Below are 21,980 nucleotides of genomic sequence, written 5' to 3'. Positions count from 1 at the left end.
ACACTGGGCTTTTCTTCCTCCGCTTCCGCAAATCTCAAGGTGTCTCTCCTTGTAATTAAACTGCACATCATCAGCTTTATTGAAAGCCGCAGCAGACAAACATTTTGTTAGAGTATTTCCAACCCTCCAATCTCTGCTCCGCAATCTAATAAAGGAGGACGTGTCCCAGAAGGGCAACAATGAAACAGGAGCAAATATGGAATCCTAGTCTGCTTCTCCAACAAAAACCCTGATCCGCGTCGGCGTTCAGGCTGTGTGTTCCCCGGGGCTGGCCGACTGCCCGTCCATCCATCAGCAGCTTGTCTGTCTTTTTTTGGGGCGGCACGGCGGCACAGTGGGTGAGCGCCACTGCCTCACAGCGCCAGGGACCCGGGTTCGATTCCCAGCTTGGGTCACTGTGTGGAGTTTGCACGTTCTCCCCGTATCTGCATGGGTTTCTTCCGGGTGCTCCGGTTTCCTCCCACAGTCCAAAGATGTGCAGGTTGGGCGGATTGGCCATGCTAAATTGCCCCTTAGTGTCCAAAGCTGTGTGGGTTAGGTGGATTGGCCATGCTAAATTGCCCCTTAGTGTCCAAAGCTGTGTGGGTTAGGTGGATTGGCCATGCTAAATTGCCCCTTAGTGTCCAAAGCTGTGTGGGTTAGGTGGATTGGCCATGCTAAATTGCCCCTTAGTGTCCAAAGATGTGCAGGTTAGGTGGATTGGCCATGCTAAATTGCCCCTTAGTGTCCAAAGCTGTGTGGGTTAGGTGGATTGGCCATGCTAAATTGCCCCTTAGTGTCCAAAGCTGTGTGGGTTAGGTGGATTGGCCATGCTAAATATGCGAATAGCTCCTTACCTGCTGCCATCAGACTTTTGAATGGACCTACTTTATATTAAGTTGATCTTTCTCTACACCCGAGCTGTGACTGTAACACTACATTCTGCACTCTCCCCTTACCTTCTCCCCTATGTACTCTATGAACGGTATGCTTTGTCTGTGTAGCGTGCAAGAAACAATACTTTTCACTGTATCCCAATACATGTGACAATAATAAATCAAATCAAAAGATGTGCAGGTTAGGTGGATTGGCCATGCTGAATGTGCGAACAGCTTCTTCCCTGCTGCTGTCAGACTTTTGAATGGACTTACCTCGCATTAAGTTGATCTTTCTCCACACCCGAGCTATGACTGTAACACTACATTCTGCACCCTGTCCTTTCCTTCTCTATGAATGGTATGCTTTGTCTGTACAGCGCGCAAGTAACAATACTTTTCACTGTATCCCAATACATCTGACAATAATAAATCAGATCAAATCAAACCAGCCTCCCATCCATTGACTCTGTCTACACTTCCCGCTGCCTCGGGAAAAGCAGCCAGCATAATCAAGGACCCCACGCACCCCGGACATTCTCTCTTCCACCTTCTTCCGTCGGGAAAAAGATACAAAAGTCTGAGGTCACGTACCGACCGACTCAAGAACAGCTTCTTCCCTGCTGCTGTCAGACTTTTGAATGGACCGACCTTATATTAAGTTGATCTTTCTCTACACCCTAGCTGTGACTGTAACACTACATTCTGCACCCTCTCCTTTCCTTCTCTATGAACGGTATACTTTGTCTGTATAACGCGCAAGAAACAATACTTTTCACTGTATCCCAATACGTGACAATAATAAATCAGATCAAATCCAATCAGCTGAGAGCAGACATTCCAAGTTTCCCTGTTGGGATTTGAAATATCCGAGCATTTAACATCAGCTGTGAACTCTGAACAAGATCGGTTTTCGTGTTGTCCCCAGTGACTTGTCAGGCTGCCTCTGGTATTTTTCACCTCTTGGGCCGTTGAATAAACTAACGCTGAGATGTCATGTGGCATCACATCGTGTGAAGAACAATTTCCGCCAGCAGATTGCAAAGATGTGGCTGAATAAAAGTGACATCACCTCAGTGCGAACCATGATTCACATTGGCAGTCAGCGTTCTACATGGCTTCTTCACTTTTTTTACTCTTTCAAGAGATTCAGCCGTCGCTGGCCGGGCCCAACATTTACCCCCCCATCCCTAACCGCCCCCTCGAGAAGGTGGTGAGTGAGCCGCCATCTTGAACCCGCTGCAGTCCCCTTCTGATGTAGCTACACCCACAGTGCTGTTAGGGAGGGAGTTCCAGGATTGTGATTGGACATCAGTCAGTCCCCGTGTGATGTAGGTACGCCCACAGTGCTGTTAGGGAGGGAGTTCCAGGATTGTGATTGGACATCAGTCAGTCCCCGTGCGTGGTGTAGGTACACCCACAGTGCTGTTAGGGAGGGAGTTCCAGGATTGTGATTGGACATCAGTCAGTCCCCGTGTGTGGTGTAGGTACACCCACAGTGCTGTTAGGGAGGGAGTTCCAGCATTGTGATTGGACATCAGTCAGTCCCCGTGTGTGGTGTAGGTACACCCACAGTGCTGTTAGGGAGGGAGTTCCAGGATTGTGATTGGACATCAGTCAGTCCCCGTGTGTGGTGTAGGTACACCCACAGTGCTGTCAGGGAGGGAGTTCCAGGATTCTGATTGGACATCAGGCCGTGGGGTGTAGGTACACCCACAGTGCTGTTTAGGTTTAGGTTTATTTATTAGTGTCACAAGTCGGCTTACATTAACACCGCAATGAAGTTACTGTGAAAATTCCCCAGTCGCCACACTCCGGCGCCTGCTTGGGTAACACTGAGGGACAATTTAGCATGGCCAATCAACCTAACCTGCACATCTTTGGACACTAAGGGACAATTTAGCACGGCCAGTGAACCTAACCTGCACATCTTTGGACACTAAGGGACAATTTAGCACGGCCAATCCACCTAACCTGCACATCTTTGGCGTGTGGGAGGAAACCGGAGCACCCCGAAGAAACCCACGCAGACACGGGGAGAACGTGCAGACTCCGCACAGACAGTGACCCAAGGCCGGGAATCGAACCCAGGTCCCTGGCGCTGTGAGGCAGCAGTGCTAACCCACTGTGCTGTTAGGGAGGGAGTTCCAGGATTTTGACCCCAGCCACAGTGAAGGAACGGCCAGTATATTTCCCAGTTGGGATGGCGATTTGATTTGATTTAATCTTGTCATATTGGGATACAGTGAAAAGTATTGTTCCTTGCGTGCTCTACAGTCAAATCATACTGTTCATAGAGTACATAGGGGGGAAGGCAAGGAGAGGGTGCAGAATGTAGTGTTACAGTCACAGCTCGGGTGTAGAGAAAGATCAACTTGATACAAGGCAGGTCCATTCAAAAGTCTGACAGCAGCAGGGAAGAAGCTGTACGTGACCTCAGACTTTTGTATCTTTTTCCCAACAGAAGAAGGTGGAAGAGAGAATGTCCGGGGTGTGTGGGGTCCTTGATTATGCTGGCTGCTTTTCCCCGAGGCAGCGGGAAGTGTAGACAGAGTCAACGGATGGGAGGTTGGTTAGCGTGATGGATTGGGCTACATTCACAACCTTTTGTAGTTTCTTGTGGTCTTGGGCAGAGCAGGAGCCCATACCAAGCTGTGATACATCCGGAAAGGATGCTTTCTATAAAAATTGGTGAGAATCGCAGAGGACATATCGAATTTCCTTCGCCCCCTGCGAAAGTCAGGCCATTGGTGGGCTTTCTTTACTGTAGCAACAGCATGGAGGGACCCGAACAGTCCAGCACAGGAACAGTCCCTTCGGCCCTCCAAGCCTGCACCAATCATGATGCCCTAACGAAACTAAAACCGTACGCACTTACGAAGTCCGTATCCTTCCATTCCCATCCTATTCATCTAGTTACCCCTTAAATGCCGCTATCGTACCTGCTCCCACCACCTCCCCGGGCAGCGCGTTCCAGACATTCACCACCCTCTGTGTAAAAACACTTGCCTCGCACATCTCCTCTAAACCTCTCCCCACTCATCTTAAACCTAAGTTGAAGTTTTTAAGTTTATTGTTTATTTAGTAGTGTCAAAAGTAGGCTTGCATTAACACCACAATGAAGTTACTGTGAAAATCCCCTTGTCGTTACACTCTGGCGCCTGTTCTGAGGGAGAATTTAGCACAGCCAATGCACCCAACCAGCACGTGTTTCGGTGTGTGGGAGGAAACCCATGCAGACACGGGGAGAACATGCAAACTTCGCACAGACAGTGACCCGAGGCTGGGAATCGAACCCGGGTCCCTGGCGTTGTGAGACTGCAGTGCTAACTACTGTGCCCCCCCCCCCCCCCCCCCCCCCTCTACATCCCCTAGCACTTGACCTTTCGACCTCACATTTGACCTTCCGGACTAATGTGAGGTAATGCATTTTGGAATGTCTAATACAGATAGGAAATATATAGTGAATGGCAGAACCCTTAAGAGTATTGATAGGCAGAGGGATCTGGGTGTACAGGTACACAGGTCACTGAAAGTGGCAACGCAGGTGGAGAAGGTAGTCAAGAAGGCATACGGCATGCTTGCCTTCATCGGCCGGGGTATTGGGTTTAAAAATTGGCAAGTCATGTTGCAGTTTTATAGATCCTTGGTTAGGCCGCACTTGGAATATAGTGTTCAATTCTGGTCGCCACACTCCCAGAAGGATGTGGAGGCTTTGGAGAGGGTACAGAAAAGATTTACCAGGATGTTGCCTGGTATGGAGGGCACGAGGAGAGGTTGGAGAAACTTGGTTTGTTCCCACTGGAGCGACGGAGGTTGAGGGGCGACCTGATAGAAGTCTACAAGATTATGAGGGGCATGGACAGAGTGGATAGTCAAAAGCTTTTTCCCCAGGGTGGAAGAGTCAATTACTAGGGGGCACAGGTTTAAGGTGCGAGGGGCAAGGGTTAAAGGAGATGTTCGAGGCAGATTTTTTACAGAGAGTAGTGGGTGCCTGGAACTCGTTGCCGGGGAGGTAATGGAAGCGGAAACAGTAGTGACTTTTAAGGGTGTCTTGACAAGTACATGAATAGGATGGGAATAGAGGGATATGGTGCCCGGAAGGGTACGGGGTTTTAGTTCAGTTGGGCAGCATGGTCGGTGCAGGCTTGGAGGGCCGAAGGGCCTGTTCCTGTGCTGTAATTTTCTTTGTTCTTTGTTCTACCCTAGGAAAGAGCATCTGACTATCCACTCTGTCCATGCCACTCACAATCTTAGAACACAGAACATAGAAAAGCTACAGCACAAACAGGCCCTTCGGCCCACAAGTTGCGCCAAACAATTTCCTTGCCTTCTAGGCTCATCTATAACCCTCTATCTTACTAACCTCCATGAACCTATCCAAAAGTCTCTTAAAAGACTCAATCGAATCCGCTTCCACCACCACTACCGGCAGCCGATTCCACGCACCCACCACCCTCTGAGTGAAAAACTTACCCTTAACATCTCCTCTATTCCTACTCCCCAGCACCCTAAACCTGTGGCCTCTCGTGAATCTTGTAAACCTCCATCAGATCACCCTTCAACCTTGTCGTTCCAGTGGGAACAGACCGAGTTCATCCAATCTCTCCTCGCAGCTGATACCCTCCAGACCAGGGAACATCCTGGTAAACCTCTTCTGTAACCTCTCCAAAACCTCCAAAGCAATGTCAGCTTTGGAGAGGGTACAGAAGAGGTGTGTGTGTGGCTGTGGGAGTGAATTCCACCACTCTCTGGGTGAAGAAATTTCTCCTCACCTCAGTCCCTTATTCAACCCTTATCCTCAAACTATGACCCCCTAGTTCTGGACTGCCCCACTCTTAGAATCATAGAAACCCTACAGTGCAGAAAGAGGCCATTCGGCCCATCGAGTCTGCACCGACCACAATCCCACCCAGGCCCTACCCCCATATCCCTACACATTTACCCACTAATCCCTCTAACCTACGCATCTTAGGACTCTAAGGGGCAATTTTTAGCATAGCCAATCAACCTAACCCGCACATCTTTGGACTGTGGGAGGAAACCGGAGCACCCGGAGGAAACCCACATATTAGGAACATATTAGGAACATTCTTTCTGAATTTGGCAATTTGGGATATGTTTTTTTATTCGCTCATGGGACACGGTAGCACAGTGGTTAGCGCTGCTGCTTCACAGCTCCAGGGACCTGGGTTCGATTCCCGGCTTGGGTCACTGTCTGTGTGGAGTTTGCACGTTCTCCTCGTGTCTGCGTGGGTTTCCTCCGGGTGCTCCGGTTTCCTCCTACAGTCCAAAGATGTGCGGGTTAGGTCGATTGGCCATGCTAAAATTGCCCTTAGTGTCCTGAGATGCGTAGGTTAGAGGGATTAGTGGGTAAATATGTAGGGATATGGGGGTAGGGCCTGGGTGGGATTGTGGTTGGTGCAGACTCGATGGGTCGAATGGCCTCTTTCTGTGCTGTAGGGTTTCTATGGGCATCGCTGGCTTGCCAGCATTTTTTGCCCATTGTACAGGTGTAATATGGAGGTGTGGTAAGAACGCCAGCTGTCCAGGGGGTTGTTCTGTGTCTCACTTCCAGTGGTTCACCAGCGACATCCCATTTAATTAACTTTCTGCTTCGAGTTCTTACTGTTTAAATCGCCTGAATGTCACTCCGTGGCGAGCAGAGGCAGACAGATTCGTACGGTCCATCACCGCTGCTCAAACATCGATCATCTCGTGTGGCTCGTCGCTAATTCATTGCCAGAATATCTTTGGTTGGGTTATTCCACGCACCACCCCCCCCCCCTCCCCCGCACCCCTCCTGGATTGTCTACCTGGTTGGCTCGAGCTACAGGTTCTGCCAATTGGCACACTGCTGGCTCACCACGTCAGGGACCCCGGTTCGATTCCGGCCTCGGGTCAGAGGACGCTGAAAGTCTGCAAAGGGATATAGATAGTCAGTGGGCGAGGGTCTGGCAGATGGAGCACAATGTTGGTAAATGTGAGGTCATCCATTTTGGTCGGAATAACAGCAAAATGGACTATTATTTCAATGGTAAAAAATTGCAGCATGCTGCTGTGCAGAGGGACCTGGGTGTCCTTGTGCAGGAATCTCAAAGAGTTGGTTTGCAGGTGCAGCAGGTAATTAAGAAGGCAAATGGAATTTTGTCCTTCATTGCGAGAGGGATGGAGTTTAAAAACAGCGAGGTTATGTTGCAGCTGTATAAGGTGCTGGTGAGGCCACACCTGGAGTACTGTGTACAGTTTTGGTCTCCTTACTTGAGAAAGGATATACTGGCACTGGAGGGGGTGCAGAGGAGATTCACTAGGTTGATTCCGGAGTTGGGAGGGTTGGCTTATGAGGAGAGACTGAGTAGACTGGGACTATACTCATTGGAATTCTGAAGAATGAGGGGAGATCTTATAGAAACATATAAGATTATGAAGGGAATAGATAAGGTAGAAGCAGGGAAGTTGTTTCCACTGGCGGGTGAAACTAGAACTAGGGGGCATGGCCTCAAAATAAGGGGAGGCGGATTTAGGACTGAGTTGAGGAGGAACTTCTTCACACAAAGGGTTGTGAATCTGTGGAATTCCCTGCCCAGTGAAGCAGTTGAGGCTACCTCATTGAATGTTTTTAAGACAAGGATAGATAGATTTTTGAACAGTAAAGGAATTAAGGGTTATGGTGAGCGGGCGGGTAAGTGGAGCTGAGTCCACGAAAAGATCAGCCATGATTTATTGAATGGCGGAGCAGGCTCGAGGGGCCAGATGGCCTACTCCTGCTCCTAGTTCTTATGGTCTTATGTCACTGTATGTGTGGAGTTTGCACATTCTCCCCCCCAACCCGTGTCTGCATGGGTTTTCTCCGGGTGCTATGGTTTCCTCCAAAGATGTGTAGGTTAGGTGGATTGGCCGTGCTAAATTGCCCCTTAGTATCCAAAGATGTGCAGGTTAGGTGGATTGGCCATGCTAAATTGCCCCTTAGTATCCAAAGATGTGCAGGTTAGATGGATTGGCCATGCTAAATTGTCCCTTAGGGTCCAAAGATGTGCAGGTTAGGTGGATTGGCTGTGCTAAATTGCCGCTTAGAACATAGAACAGTACAGCACAGAACAGGCCCTTCGGCCCTCAATGTTGTACCGAGCTTTGTCCAAAACCAAGATCAAGCAATCCCACTCCCTATCATCCTGGTGTGCTCCATGTGCCTATCCAATAACCGCTTGAAAGTTCCTAAAGTGTCCGACTCCACCATCACAGCAGGCAATCATAAGAACATAAGAAATAGGAGCAGGAGTAGGCCATCTAGCCCCTCAAGCCTGCCCCGCCATTCAATAAGATCATTGCTGATCTGATAGTGGGTTCAGTTCCACTTACCCGCCCGCTCCCCATAACCCTTAATTCCCTTATAGATCAGAAATCTATCTATCTGTGACTTAAACATATTTAACGAGGTAGCCTCCACTGCTTCAATGGGCAGAGAATTCCAGAGATTCACTACCCTCTGACAGAAGAAGTTCCTCCTCAACTCTGTCCTAAACTGACTCCCCCTCATTTTGAGGCTGTGCCTCTAGTTCTTATTTCCTTTCGAAGTTGAAAGAATCTCTCTGCCTCTACCCTGTCGAGCCCCTTCATTATCTTATATGTCTCTATAAGATCTCCCCTCAGCCTTCTAAACTCCAATGAGTACAGGCCCAATCTACTCAATCTCTCCTCATAAGCTAACCCCCTCATCTCCAGTATCAACCTGGTGAACCTTCTCTGTACCCCCTCCAAGGCCAATACATCCTTCCGCAAATAAGGGGACCAATACTGCACACAGTATTCCAGCTGCGGCCTCATCCTTCAGGTCTTCCTCACCAACCTTAAGTGGCAATTTAACATGGCCAGTCTACCTAACCCGCACATCTTTGGACCCGAAGGGGCAATTCCTGCTGCGGCCTCACCAGTACCTTGTCCATTCCACACCCCAACCACTCTCTGAGTAAAGAACCTACCTCGGACATCCCTCCTATATCTCCCACCATGAACCCCATAGTTATGCCAAGTTATGCTTAGCGTCCAAAGATGTGCGTGTTAGGTGGATTGACCGTGCTAAATTGTTGGAGGGAACCGGAGCACCCGGAGGAAACCCACGCAGACACGGGGGGAATGTGCAAGCTCCACACAGATGTTGTGTGATTTCGAGAAGAAATTGTCCAGAGCTCTTGGGGCTTTAGGGCAATCTGATTTTTCTGTGCAGAATGAAAATATTCATTGCAAAGGCATCCTACCATTTGGCGACACAAGTCTCCCCCACCAACCCTCGCCCTGCCTCCTGTTTACTGGAGAAAAGGGCTCCAGATCGCTGAGTGTTCTGTTAATTGTAGCCTGCTTTTATCCGCGAGTCGTTGCCGTGTAGTTTGTTGGCTCTGTCAGGTTTCCCGCTGTTCATTTATCCCGACATGTGAAATCTTCAGCTTTGGATCCAAGGAAGGTGAACATTGAACAGCATTGCAGTGTGATATACAGTCCACTGCCGAACCTGCAATCAGCTCCTCATGAATAGGGGAACAAGACAGTGTCACCACCTGCTCCCCCACTCCCCGTCTGCGGGTGCCTGAGCGCTGTGAGAACGTAACCAGTGACAACTTTGTACTGGACGTACTGTGACCAATGGTCAGGGTCAGCTGACCCAGTAAACCATGGAACCAATTGCAGAATGATGTAATAGTCAGCTGACTCACTATTTGAATGGCAGAGGGAGTTCAATCCGGACAAGTGTGAGGTAATGCATTTTGGAAGGTCCAATGCATTAGGAATTTATACAGTAAACGGTGGAACCCTCAGGATAGAATAGAATAGAAACCCTACAGTACAGAAAGAGGCCATTCGGCCTATCGAGTCTGCACCGACCACAATCCCACCCAGGCCCTACCCCCATATCCCTACATATTTTACCCGCTAATCCCTCTAATCTACACATCCCAGGACACTAAGGGGCAATTTTAGCATGGCCAATCCACCTAACCCACACATCTTTGGACTGTGGGAGGAAACCGGAGCGCCCGGAGGAAACCCACGCAGACACGAGGAGAACGTGCAGACTCCACACAGACAGTGACCCAAGCCGGGAATCGAACCCAGGTCCCTGGAGCTGTGAAGCAGCAGTGCTAACCACTGTGCCACCGTGTATTGACAGGCAGAGGGATCTGGGCCCACATGTCCACCGATCACTGAAAGTGGCAACGCAGATAGAGAAGGTGGTCAAGAAGGCATACGGCACACTTGCCTTCATCGGCCGGGGCATTGAGTCTAGAAATTGGCAGGATATGCAGCAGCTGTACAGAGCCTTAGGCCTCATTTAGAATATAGTGTTCAATTCTGGTCGCCGCACTACCAGAAGGATGTGGAGGCTTTGGAGAGGGTGCAGAAGAGGATTACAGGATGTTGCCTGGCATGGAGGGCATTAGCTATGAGGAGAGGCTGGATAAACTCGGTTTGTTCTCACTGGAACGACGGAGGTTGAGGGGGTGAGCTGATAGAGGTTTACAAGATTATGAGGGGCACGGACAGAGTGGATAGTCAGATCTTTCCCAGGGTAGAAGAGTCAAGTACTCGGGGGCACAGGTTTAAGGTGCGTGGGGAAAAGTTTAGAGGAGCTGTGCGATGCAAGTGTTTTCACAGAGAGGGTGGTGAATGTCTGGATCGCCCTGCCCGGGGAGGTGGTGGGAGCAGGTACGATAGCGGCATTTAAGGGGCAACTAGACGAATACATGAACAGGATGGGAATGGAAGGATACGGACTCTATAAGTGCGGACGGTTTTAGTTTAGGCAGGCAGACATGATGGGCGTGGGCTTGGAGGGCCGAAGGGCCTGTTCCTGTGCTGGACTGTTCTTTGTTCTTTGTAAATAGGAACCTGTTGGGAATTGTGGAAAGCTTGGAGTGGCCCAGGGCGAGGCCCCAAGTTTGGAGCAGTGAAGTTTCTCTATTAAACCCTTTCTTTGGTTTATAAGTTGGAGTAAAGTTTTGTTATATTTTTATTGCCTGCATTTGAAGAATCCCTTCTGAAGAAACAAGAAGGTCCCCCTCAGCGCCAAAGTCCTGGCGTGGGATTCTCCGGCCTCCCAGCCGTGTGTTTCCCGCCAGCGGGAGGTGGCGCGTTGTTTGCTGGTGGCGGGATTTTCCAGTCCCGCTGCTGCCAATGGAAATTCCCATTGACGTCACTCCCACGCTGGAAAGTCTCAGCAGGTCTGACAGCATCTGTGGGGAGAGACCAGAGCCAATGTTTCGAGTCTGGATGACCCTTCGTCAGAGTTCTCATCCAGGCTTGGAACTTTGGCTCGATTCCCTCCCCACAGATGCTGTCAGACCTGCTGAGATTTTCCAGCATTTTCTGTTTTAGCATCAGGTTCCAGCAGCTTCAGTATTTTGCATTTATCTTGATGTTTATGCTATTTCTGGAGTTTCTGAGGGTGTGCATAAAATCACAGAATCCCTACAGTGCAGAAGGAGGTTATTTGGCCCATCGAGCCTGCACCAAAAGCAAGGAAATTCGGCATGTCCGCTACGACTCTCACCAACTTTTACAGATGCACCATAGAAAGCATCCTTTCTGGTTGTATCACAGCTTGGTCTGGGCTCCTGCTCTGCCCAAGACCACAAGGAACTACAAAAGGTAATGAATGTAGCCCAATCCATCACGCAAACCAGCCTCCCATCCATTGACTCTGTCTACACTTCCCGCTGCCTCGGGGAAAAGCAGCCAGCATAATCAAGGACCCCACGCACCCCGGACATTCTCTCTTCCACCTTCTTCCATCGGGAAAAGGATACAAAAGTCTGAGGTCACGGACCGACCGACTCAAGAACAGCTTCTTCCCTGCTGCTGTCAGACTTTTGAATGGACTGACCTCGCACTAAGCTGATCTTTCTCTACATCCTAGCTATGACTGTAACACTACATTCTGCACCCTCTCCTTTCCTTCTCTATGAATGGTATGCTTTATCTGCATAACGCACAAGAAACAATACTTTTCACTGTATGCTAATACATGTGACAATAAATCAAATCAAATCAAAATCCTGGCCAGGCCCTATCCCCATAACCCCATGAATTTACCCTAGCTAGTCCCCCTGACACTATGGGGCAATTTAGCATGGCCAGTCCACCTAACCTACACATCTTTGGGCACTAAGGAACAATTTAGCATGGCCAATCCACCTAACCTACACATCTTTGGATAATAAGGGCAATTTAGCATGGCCAATCCACCTAACCTGCACATCTTTGGACACTAAGAATGAATTTAGCATGGCCAATCCACCTAACCTGCATATCTGTGGACACTAAGGGGCAATTTAGCATGGCCAATCCACCTAACCTACACATCTTTGGATAATAAGGGCAATTTAGCATGGCCAATCCACCTAACCTGCACATCTTTGGGCACTAAGGGGCAATTTAGCATGGCCAATCCACCTAACCTGCACATCTTTGGACACTAAGAATGAATTTAGCATGGCCAATCCACCTAACCTGCATATCTGTGGACACTAAGGGGCAATTTAGCATGGCCAATCCACCTAACCTACACATCTTTGGATAATAAGGGCAATTTAGCATGGCCAATCCACCTAACCTGCACATCTTTGGGCACTAAGGGGCAATTTAGCATGGCCAATCCACCTAACCTGCACATCTTTGGGCACTAAGGGGCAATTTAGCATGGCCAATCCACCCAACCTGCACATCGTTTGGACTGTGGGAGGAAACCGGAGGAAACCCACGCAGACACGGTGGGAGAAGGTGCAGACTCCACACAGACAGTGACCTGAGCCGGGAATCAAACCCGAGTCCCTGGCGCTGTGAGGCAGCAGTGCTAACCCACCGTGCCACTATGCCGCATGTTAGGCACTCCCTGGGATCACTCACTCACACACACGAGTGCATCGAAAGCATGCTCACTGCACGCATATTTGCTTTGAAGGCTGCTGAGTGATTGTCTTGCCTTCCACTGACGCTCAGTCCGCTAAAGACATTAAAATGATGAATGTTCTTTTGTTTGTGGCAGAGCTTCAAAGCAGCAACCAATATAAAATTCATGAAATTCTCAAATTAATCTGCCAGTGCCTTGCAAAGTGCCGGGGCTGCGATGTATCATGTATTTAAAAGTTAAGCTAAAATTATTGAACACTAACTGATAGGGTATTAAACAATATGATTCTGACAGTGGGAGAATTTAAAGCTCATTTATAAAAGGGCTCTATCGCGATTTGGGCAATTACTGAGTCCCGCATATGTTTCTTTCATTAATAATAATAATTGGTGGCACAGTGGGTTAGCGCTGCTTCCCCACAGCGCCCGGGACCCGGGTTCAATTCCAGCCTCGGGTCACTGTCTGTGGGGAGTTTGCACGTTCTCCCCGTGTCTGTGTGGATTTCATCCGGGTGCTCCGGTTTCCTCCCACACTCCAAAGATGTGCAGGTTAGGTGGATTGGCCATGCTAAATTGCCCCTTAGTGTCCAAAGATGTGCAGGTTAGGTGGATTGGCCATGCTAAATTGTCCCTTAGTGTCCAAAGATGTGCGGGTTAGGGGGATTGGCCGTGCTAATTTGCCTCTTAGTATCCAAAGATGTGCTGGTTAGCTGGATTGGCCATGCTAAATTGTCCCTTAGTGTCCAAAGATGTGCGGGTTAGGTGGATTGGCCATGCTAAATTGTCCCTTAGTGTCCAAAGATGTGCGGGTTAGGGGGATTGGCCGTGCTAATTTGCCTCTTAGTGTCCAAAGATGTGCTGGTTAGCTGGATTGGCCATGCTAAATTGTCCCTTAGTGTCCAAAGATGTGCGGGTTAGGTGGATTGGCCATGCTAAATTGTCCCTTAGTGTCCAAAGATGTGCAGGTTAGGTGGATTGGCCATGCTAAATTGTCCCTGAGACTCCGCACAGACAGTGACCCAAGGCCAGAATCGAACCTGGGTTCCTGGCCCCGTGAGGCAGCAGTGCTAACTGCCATACCGCCCCCTACCACGGGTTCCGCATTCCCCCCACTCTCTGCTTAAAGACATTTGGGGGCAACACTCTAGCGTCGAGTCTTTCGGGACCTCCACCTGGCCCCGCCCAGCCCCCAGGACTGCGTCCAACGCCGTCCTGAAGTGCGACGGGGCCTTAGTTGATCGGTCTGTGCCGATTTGGAGTGATCCTGGATTAGTCTGTGAATGTGTGCTGAGACCTGCCCTAATCTGTAATCTAAAGATCTTTCACTATTGATTCGAGGAGTCGGTGGCCCTTTGAGTCCGAGATTCAAGGACTTTAACTGGAAACCCAGAACCAGGTCAGTAAGGCCGTCAACATTCATTGACGCAGGGATAATAGAAGGAGCCAGGGGACAGAGGTCGTGATGTCCATAAATTAATTCGAAACGCGTGCTTTTCACATCCTGTTCAGCATTCTTTCAAAATTTACCTCAATTTCCAATCTCTGTCACCAACCTCGGTGAAGGAAGTGCTTCTTCTGGGAGCCCGTCGCAACCTTGGGACGTCCCTTGGAAGGCCAAATGCTTCTGAAAGTGTCGCCTCTGTTGTCGCCCAGCAGCCATTTTGCGCACAGCAAGAGGCCACGCACGGAAGAAAAGGGCCGGGCCTCCGTAGCGGGGGAAGAAAATGTCAGAGGGTGTCCTAAAATTGCTGCAGAGTTGTAAGATAACGGTGAGGGATGAAGAGGGAATAGCTGAAGGTGTCAGTGGAAATGGTCAAGAGATTCATCTTTTTGGGTGTCCAGATCACCAACAACCTGTCCTGGTCCCCCCATGCCGACACTATAGTTAAGAAAGCCCCACCAATGCCTCTACTTTCTCAGGAGGCTAAGGAAATTTGGCATGTCAGCTACGACTCTCACCAACTTTTACAGATGCACCTTAGAAAGCATCCTTTCCGGATGTATCACAGCTCGGTATGGCTCCTGCTCTGCCCAAGACCACAAGGAACTGCAAAGGGTCGTGAACGTAACCCAGTCCATCACTCAAACCAGCCTCCCATCCATTACATACCAACATAGAAACATAGAAGATAGGAGCAGGAGGAGGCCATTCGGCCCTTCGAGCCTGCTCCGCCATTCATCACCATCATGGCTGATCGTCCAACTCAAGAGCCTCATCCTGCTTTCTCCCCATAACCTTTGACCCCGTTCGCCCCAAGTGCTATATCCAGCCGCCTCTTGAATACATTCAGTGTTTTGGCATCAACTACTTCCTGTGGGAATGAATTCCACAGGCTCACCACTCTTTGGGTGAAGACACTCTGCCTACACTCCCCTCGGAAAAGCAACCAGCATGATAAAGGACCGCAGTCATTTGCTTTTAATCGAGGAGACATGCACGCACTGCTGCCTCACAGCGCCAGGAACCCCGGGTTCGATTCCCGGCTTGGGTCACTGTCTGTGTGGAGTCTGCACGTTCTCCCCGTGTCTGCGTGGGTTTCCTCCGGGTGCTCCGGTTTCCTCCCACAGTCTGAAAGACGTGCTGGTTAGGGGGCATTGGCCATGCTAAATTCTCCCTCAGTGTACCCAAACAGTGTGACGACTCGGGGATTTTCACAGTAACTCCATTGCGGTGTTAATGTAAGCCTTCTTGTGACACGAATAAATAAACTTAAACTGATGTGGCCCGGTGGGTTACATTCCTCCCCAATCACCTTCCTGTGGATTTGATTTGATTTGATTTATTATTGTCCCATGTATTGTGATACAGTGAAAAATATTGTTTCTTGCGCGCTACACAGACAAGGCATACCGTTCATAGAGAAGGAAAGGAGAGGGTGCAGAATGTAGTGTTACAGTCATAGCTAGGGTGTAGAGAAAGATCAACTTAATGCAAGGTGAGTCCATTCAAAAGTCTGACAGCAGCAGGGAAGGAGCTGTTCTTGAGTCGGTTGGTACGTGACCTCAGACTTTTGTATCATAATCCTAACCGATGATGACCCATTGTCGGAAAAACCCACCTGATTCCCTTCAGGGAAGGAAATCTGCCGTCCTTACCCCGGTCTGGCCCACATGTGACTCCAGAGCCACAGCAATGTGGTTGACTCTCAACTGCCCTCCAAGGGGCAACTAGGGATGGGCAATAAATGCTGGGCCCAGCCAGCGATGCCCATGTCCCGCGAAATAGATACAAAAGTCCGAGGCCACGTACCAACCGACTCAAGAACAGCTTCTTCCCTGCTGCCGTCTATCGCGGATAGGTGCTGGGGCCTCAACTATTTACCATATACATAGACGATTTGGAGGAGGGGACCGAGTGTAGGGTAACAAAGTTTGCGGATGACACAAAGATGAGTGGGAAAACAAATTGCGTGGAGGACACAGAGAGTTATAGAATAAAAACCCTACATTCCAAAAGAGGCCATTCGGCCCATCGAGTCTGCACCGACCACAATCCCACCCAAGCCCTATCCCCATATCCCCACATATTTACCCGCTAATCCCTCTAACCTACGCATCCTGGGACACTAAGGGGCAATTTAGCATGGCCAATGAACCTAACCTGCACATCTTTGGACTGTGGGAGGAAACCGGAGCACCCGGAGGAAACCCACGCAGACACAGGAAGGATGTGCAAACTCCACACAGACAGTGACCCAAGCCGGGAATCGAACCCAGGTCCCTGGAGCTGTGAAGCAGCAGTGCTAACCCACTGTGCTACTGTGCTGCCCCCTGCACACAGTCTGCAGAGAGATTTGGATAGGCTAAGTGAGTGGGCGAGGATCTGGCAGATGGAGTATAACGTTGGTAAGTGTGAGGTTATCCACTTTGGAAGGAATAATAACAAAATGGACTATTATTTAAATGGTGAAAAATTACAACATGCTACTGTGCAGAGGGACCTGGGGGTCCTTGTGCACGAATCGCAAAAACTCAGTTTGCAGGTGCAGCAGGTGATCAAGAAGGCAAATGGAATGTTGGCCTTTATCGCGAGAGGGATGGAGTATAAAAGCAGGGAGGTCTTGCTGCAACTGTACAGGGTACTGGTGAGGCCGCAACTAGAGTACTGTGTACAATTTTGGTCCCCTTATTTGCGAAAGGATATATTAGCTTTGGGGGGGATACAGAGAAGGTTCACCAGGTTGATACCGGAGATGAGGGGGCTAGCTTATGAGGAGAGATTGAGTAGGTTGGGCCTGTACTCATTGGAGTTTAGAAGGTTGAGGGGAGATCTTATAGAGACATATAAGATAATGAAGGGGCTCGACAGGGTAGAGGCAGTGAGGTTATTTCCACTTACAATGGAAACAAGAACTAGGGGGCATAGCCTCAAAATAAGGGGGAGTCAATTTAGAACAGAGTTGAGGAGGAACTTCTTCTCCCAGAGGGTTGTGAATCTTTGGAATTCTCTGCCCAATGAAGCAGTGGAGGCTACATCATCAAATGTGTTTAAGTCACAGATAGATAGATTTTTAACCATTAAAGGAATTAAGGGTTATGGGGAGTGGGCGGGTAAGTGGAACTGAACCACTATCAGATCAGCAATGATCTTATTGAATGGCGGAGCAGGCTTAAGGGGCCAGATGGCCGACTCCTGCTCCTATTTCTTATGTTCTTATGACTCAAGAACAGCTGCCATCAGACTTTTGACCTACCTCGCATTAAGTTGATCTTTCTCTACACTCTAGCTATGACTGCAGCACTGCATTCTGCACCCTCTCCTTTCTTTCTCTATGAACGGTATGCTTTGTATAGCGTGCAAGAAACAATACTTTTCACTGTATCCCAATACGTGATGATAAAAAACCAAATCAAATGTTAAGTTGATCTTTCTCTACACCCTAGCTGTGACTGTAACACTGCATTCTGCACCCTCTCCTTTCTTTCTCTATGAACGGTATGCTTTGTATAGCGTGCAAGAAACAATACTTTTCACTGTATCCCAATACGTGATGATAAAAAACCAAATCAAATGTTAAGTTGATCTTTCTCTACACCCTAGCTGTGACTGTAACACTACATTCTGCACCTTCTCCTTTCCTTCTCCCCTCTGTACTCTATGGTAACTGGGTGTCTGATCGAAGACAGAGGGTGGTGGTGGATGGAAAATTTTCGGACTGGAGGCAGGTTGCTAGCGGAGTGCCACAGGGATCAGTGCTTGGTCCTCTGCTCTTTGTGATTTTTATGAATGACTTAGAGGAGGGTGCTGAAGGGTGGATCAGTAAATTTGCTGATGACACCAAGATTGGTGGAGTAGTGGATGAGGTGGAGGGTTGTTGTAGGCTGCAAAGAGACATAGATAGGATGCAAAGCTGGGCTGAAAAATGGCAAATGGAGTTTAACCCTGATAAATGTGAGGTGATTCATTTTGGTAGGACTAATTTAAATGTGTATTACAGGGTCAAAGGTAGGGTTCTGAAGACTGTGGAGGAACAGAGAGATCTTGGGGTCCATATCCACAGATCTCTAAAGTGCCACTCAAGTGGATAGAGCTGTGAAGAAGGCCTATAGTGTGTTAGCTTTTATTAACAGGGGGTTGGAGTTTAAGAGCCGTGGGGTTATGCTGCAACTGTACAGGACCTTGGTGAGACCACATTTGGAATATTGTGTGCAGTTCTGGTCACCTCACTATAAGAAGGATGTGGAAGCGCTGGAAAGAGTGCAGAGGAGATCTACCAGGATGCTGCCTGGTTTGGAGGGTAGGTCTTATGAGGAAAGGTTGAGGGAGCTAGGGCTGTTCTCTCTGGAGCGGAGGAGGCTGAGGGGAGACTTAATAGAAGTTTGTAAAATGATGAAGGGGATAGATAGAGTGAACGTTCAAAGACTATTTCCTCGGGTGGATGGAGCTATTACAAGGGGGCATAACTATAGGGTTCATGGTGGGAGATATAGGAAGGATATCAGAGGTAGGTTCTTTACGCAGAGAGTGGTTGGGGTGTGGAATGGACTGCCTGCAGTGATAGTGGAGTCAGACACTTTAGGAACATTTAAGCGGTTATTGGATAGGCACATGGAGCACACTAGGATGATAGGGAGTGGGATAGCTTGATCTTGGTTTCAGATAAAGCTCGGCACAACATCATGGGCCGAAGGGCCTGTTCTGTGCTGTACTGTTTTATGTTCTATCTATGAACGGTATGCTTTGTATGGCGCGCAAGAAACAATACTTTTCACAGTATACTAATACACGTGACAATAATAAATCAAATCAAATTGTCCAAATACAGTCACAGCGAATGTTGCAGATCTGTATCGCCTGAGGAGTTCTCTTAGCAAGGAGAGATAGCTCACCAAGCAACATTGAAGTTAATCGTTAGGACATAACTTAATTAAAAATTATTATACTTCGTTTTATTACAGTACATTGGAGAGGTCCCGAGGCGGTACGTGCTGGTGGCTGGAGTTCACCAGTGAATCAGGGAGCATGGGAACGTCATCTGCTGTGATGCCGTGACTACTGAAATTAGCATGTTTCTTTTCACAATACTGGAAGCGATTCGGTGAATCTCTGCCAAGGATTGAGAATCAAAATGAGTACAGGTGTAATGGCCCAATGTACCACTCAATCATCGAATCCCCACAGCGCAGAAGGAGGCCATTCAGCCCATCGAGCCTGCGCCGACCACTGTCCCACCCAACCCCTATCCCCGTAGCCCCACGTATTTCCCCTGCTACCCTGATCTTATAGAGGTCCATAAAATAATGAGGGGCATAGATCAGCTAGATAGTCAACATCTTTTCCCAAAGAGAGGGGAGTCGAAAACTAGATTTAAGGTGAGAGGGGGGAGATATACAAAAAGTGTCCAGAGGGACAATTTTTTCACACAGAGGGTGGTGAGTGTCTGGAACGAGCTGCCAGAGGCAGTAGTAGAGGTGGGTACAATTTTGTCTTTTAAAAAGCGTTTAGACAGTTACATGGGTAAGATGGGTGCAGAGGGATACGGGTCAAACGTGGGCAATTGGGATTAGCTCAGTGGTTAAAAAAAAGGGGCGGCATGGATAAATTGGGCCGAAGGACCTGTTTCCATGCTGTAAACCTCTATGATTCGATGACTCTAGTCCCCCTGACACTAAGGGGCAATTTAGCACGGCCAATCCACCTAACGTACACATCTTTGGACACTAAGGGGCAATTTAGCATGGCAAATCCACCTAACCTACACATCTTTGGATACTATAGGACAATTTAGCATGGCCAATCCACCTAACCTACACATCTTTGGATACTATGGGACAATTTAGCATGGCCAATCCACCTAACCTACACATCTTTGGACACTAAGGGGCAATTTAGCATGGCCAATCCACCTAACCTACACATCTTTGGACACTAAGGGACAATTTAGCATGGCCAATCCACCTAACCTGCACATCTTTGGACACTAAGGGACAATTTAGCATGGCCAATCTACCTAACCTGCACATCTTTGGACACTAAGGGACAATTTAGCATGGCCAATCCACCTAACCTGCACATCTTTGGATACTATGGGACAATTTAGCATGGCCAATCCACCTAACCTGCACATCTTTGGACACTAAGGGGTAATTTTGCATGGCCAATCCACCTAACCTGCACATCTTTGGACACTAAGGGACAATTTAGCATGGCCAATCCACCTAACCTACACATCTTTGGATACTATGGGACAATTTAGCATGGCCAATCCACCTAACCTACACATCTTTGGACACTAAGGGGCAATTCAGCATGGCCAATCCACCTAACCTGCACATCTTTGGACACTAAGGGACAATTTAGCATGGCCAATCCACCTAACCTGCACATCTTTGGATACTATGGGACAATTTAGCATGGCCAATCCACCTAACCTACACATCTTTAGACACTAAGGGGCAATTTAGCATGGCCAATCCACCTAACCTGCACATCTTTAGACACTAAGGGGCAATTTAGCATGGCCAATCCACCTAACCTGCACATCTTTGGACACTAAGGGGCAATTTAGCATGGCCAATCCACCTAACCTACACATCTTTAGACACTAAGGGGCAATTTAGCATGGCCAATCCACCTAACCTGCACATCTTTAGACACTAAGGGGCAATTTAGCATGGCCAATCCACCTAACCTGCACATCTTTAGACACTAAGGGGCAATTTAGCATGGCCGATCTACCTAACCTGCACATCTTTGGACACTAAGGGGCAATTTAGCATGGCTAATCCACCTAACCTGCACATCTTTGGACACTAAGGGGCAATTTAGCATGGCTAATCCACCTAACCTGCACATCTTTAGACACTAAGGGGCAATTTAGCATGGCCAATCCACCTAACCTGCACATCTTTGGACACTAAGGGGCAATTTAGCATGGCCAATCCACCTAACCTGCACATCTTTGGACACTAAGGGACAATTTAGCATGGCCAATCCACCTAACCCGCACATCTTTAGACACTAAGGGGCAATTTAGCATGGCCAATCCACCTAACCTGCACATCTTTGGACACTAAGGGACAATTTAGCATGGCCAATCCACCTAACCAGCACATCTTTGGACACTAAGGGGCAATTTAGCATGGCTAATCCACCTAACCTGCACATCTTTGGACACTAAGGGGCAATTTAGCATGGCTAATCCACCTAACCTGCACATCTTTGGACACTAAGGGGCAATTTAGCATGGCCAATCCACCTAACCAGCACATCTTTAGACTGTGGGAGGAAACCGGAGCACCCGGAGGAAACCCACGCAGACACGGAGAGAACTTGCAAACTCCACACAGACGGTGACCCGATCCGGGTCCCTGACACTGTGAGGCAGCAGTGCTAACCACTGCGCCACCCTACCACCCCATAAAGAGAGTCCCAAACTTGCACCTCCTTTCACGTGTCGGAAAATGTTCGAATTTCGCTCCTGCCTCTCAGGTAAAATTCCGGCTTTGGTGTCAGGGGGACGAGCAGGGTAAATAGAGCCAAGAAAATTACAGCACAGGAACAGGCCCTTCGGCCCTCCAAGCCTGCACTGACCATGCTGCCCGTCTGAACTAAAACCCCCTACCCTTCCGGGGACCATATCCCTCCATTCCCATCCTATTTGTGTATTTGTCCAGACGCCTCTTAAAAGTCACTATCGTATCCGCTTCCACTACCTCCCCCGGCAACGGGTTCCAGGCACCCACTACTCTCTGTGTAAAAAATCTGAGATTTCCACTCCATCT

At 48.7% G+C, this 21,980-nt stretch overlaps 1 protein-coding gene across 1 annotated transcript in view; it reads left to right on the top strand.

The window, feature by feature from the left end:
• The window catches only part of LOC144486626 (pyruvate carboxylase, mitochondrial-like), a gene marked incomplete at its 3' end in the record, with an annotated part of 306,524 nt that overhangs the window by 260,261 nt on the left and 24,283 nt on the right, over nucleotides 1-21,980 (top strand). The gene's annotated exons all lie outside the window — the stretch shown is intronic.

Source organism: Mustelus asterias, unplaced genomic scaffold (genome assembly GCF_964213995.1).
Source record: "Mustelus asterias unplaced genomic scaffold, sMusAst1.hap1.1 HAP1_SCAFFOLD_418, whole genome shotgun sequence".
Taxonomy (NCBI): domain Eukaryota; kingdom Metazoa; phylum Chordata; class Chondrichthyes; order Carcharhiniformes; family Triakidae; genus Mustelus; species Mustelus asterias.
This window is presented reverse-complemented; position numbering and strand designations above follow the sequence as displayed.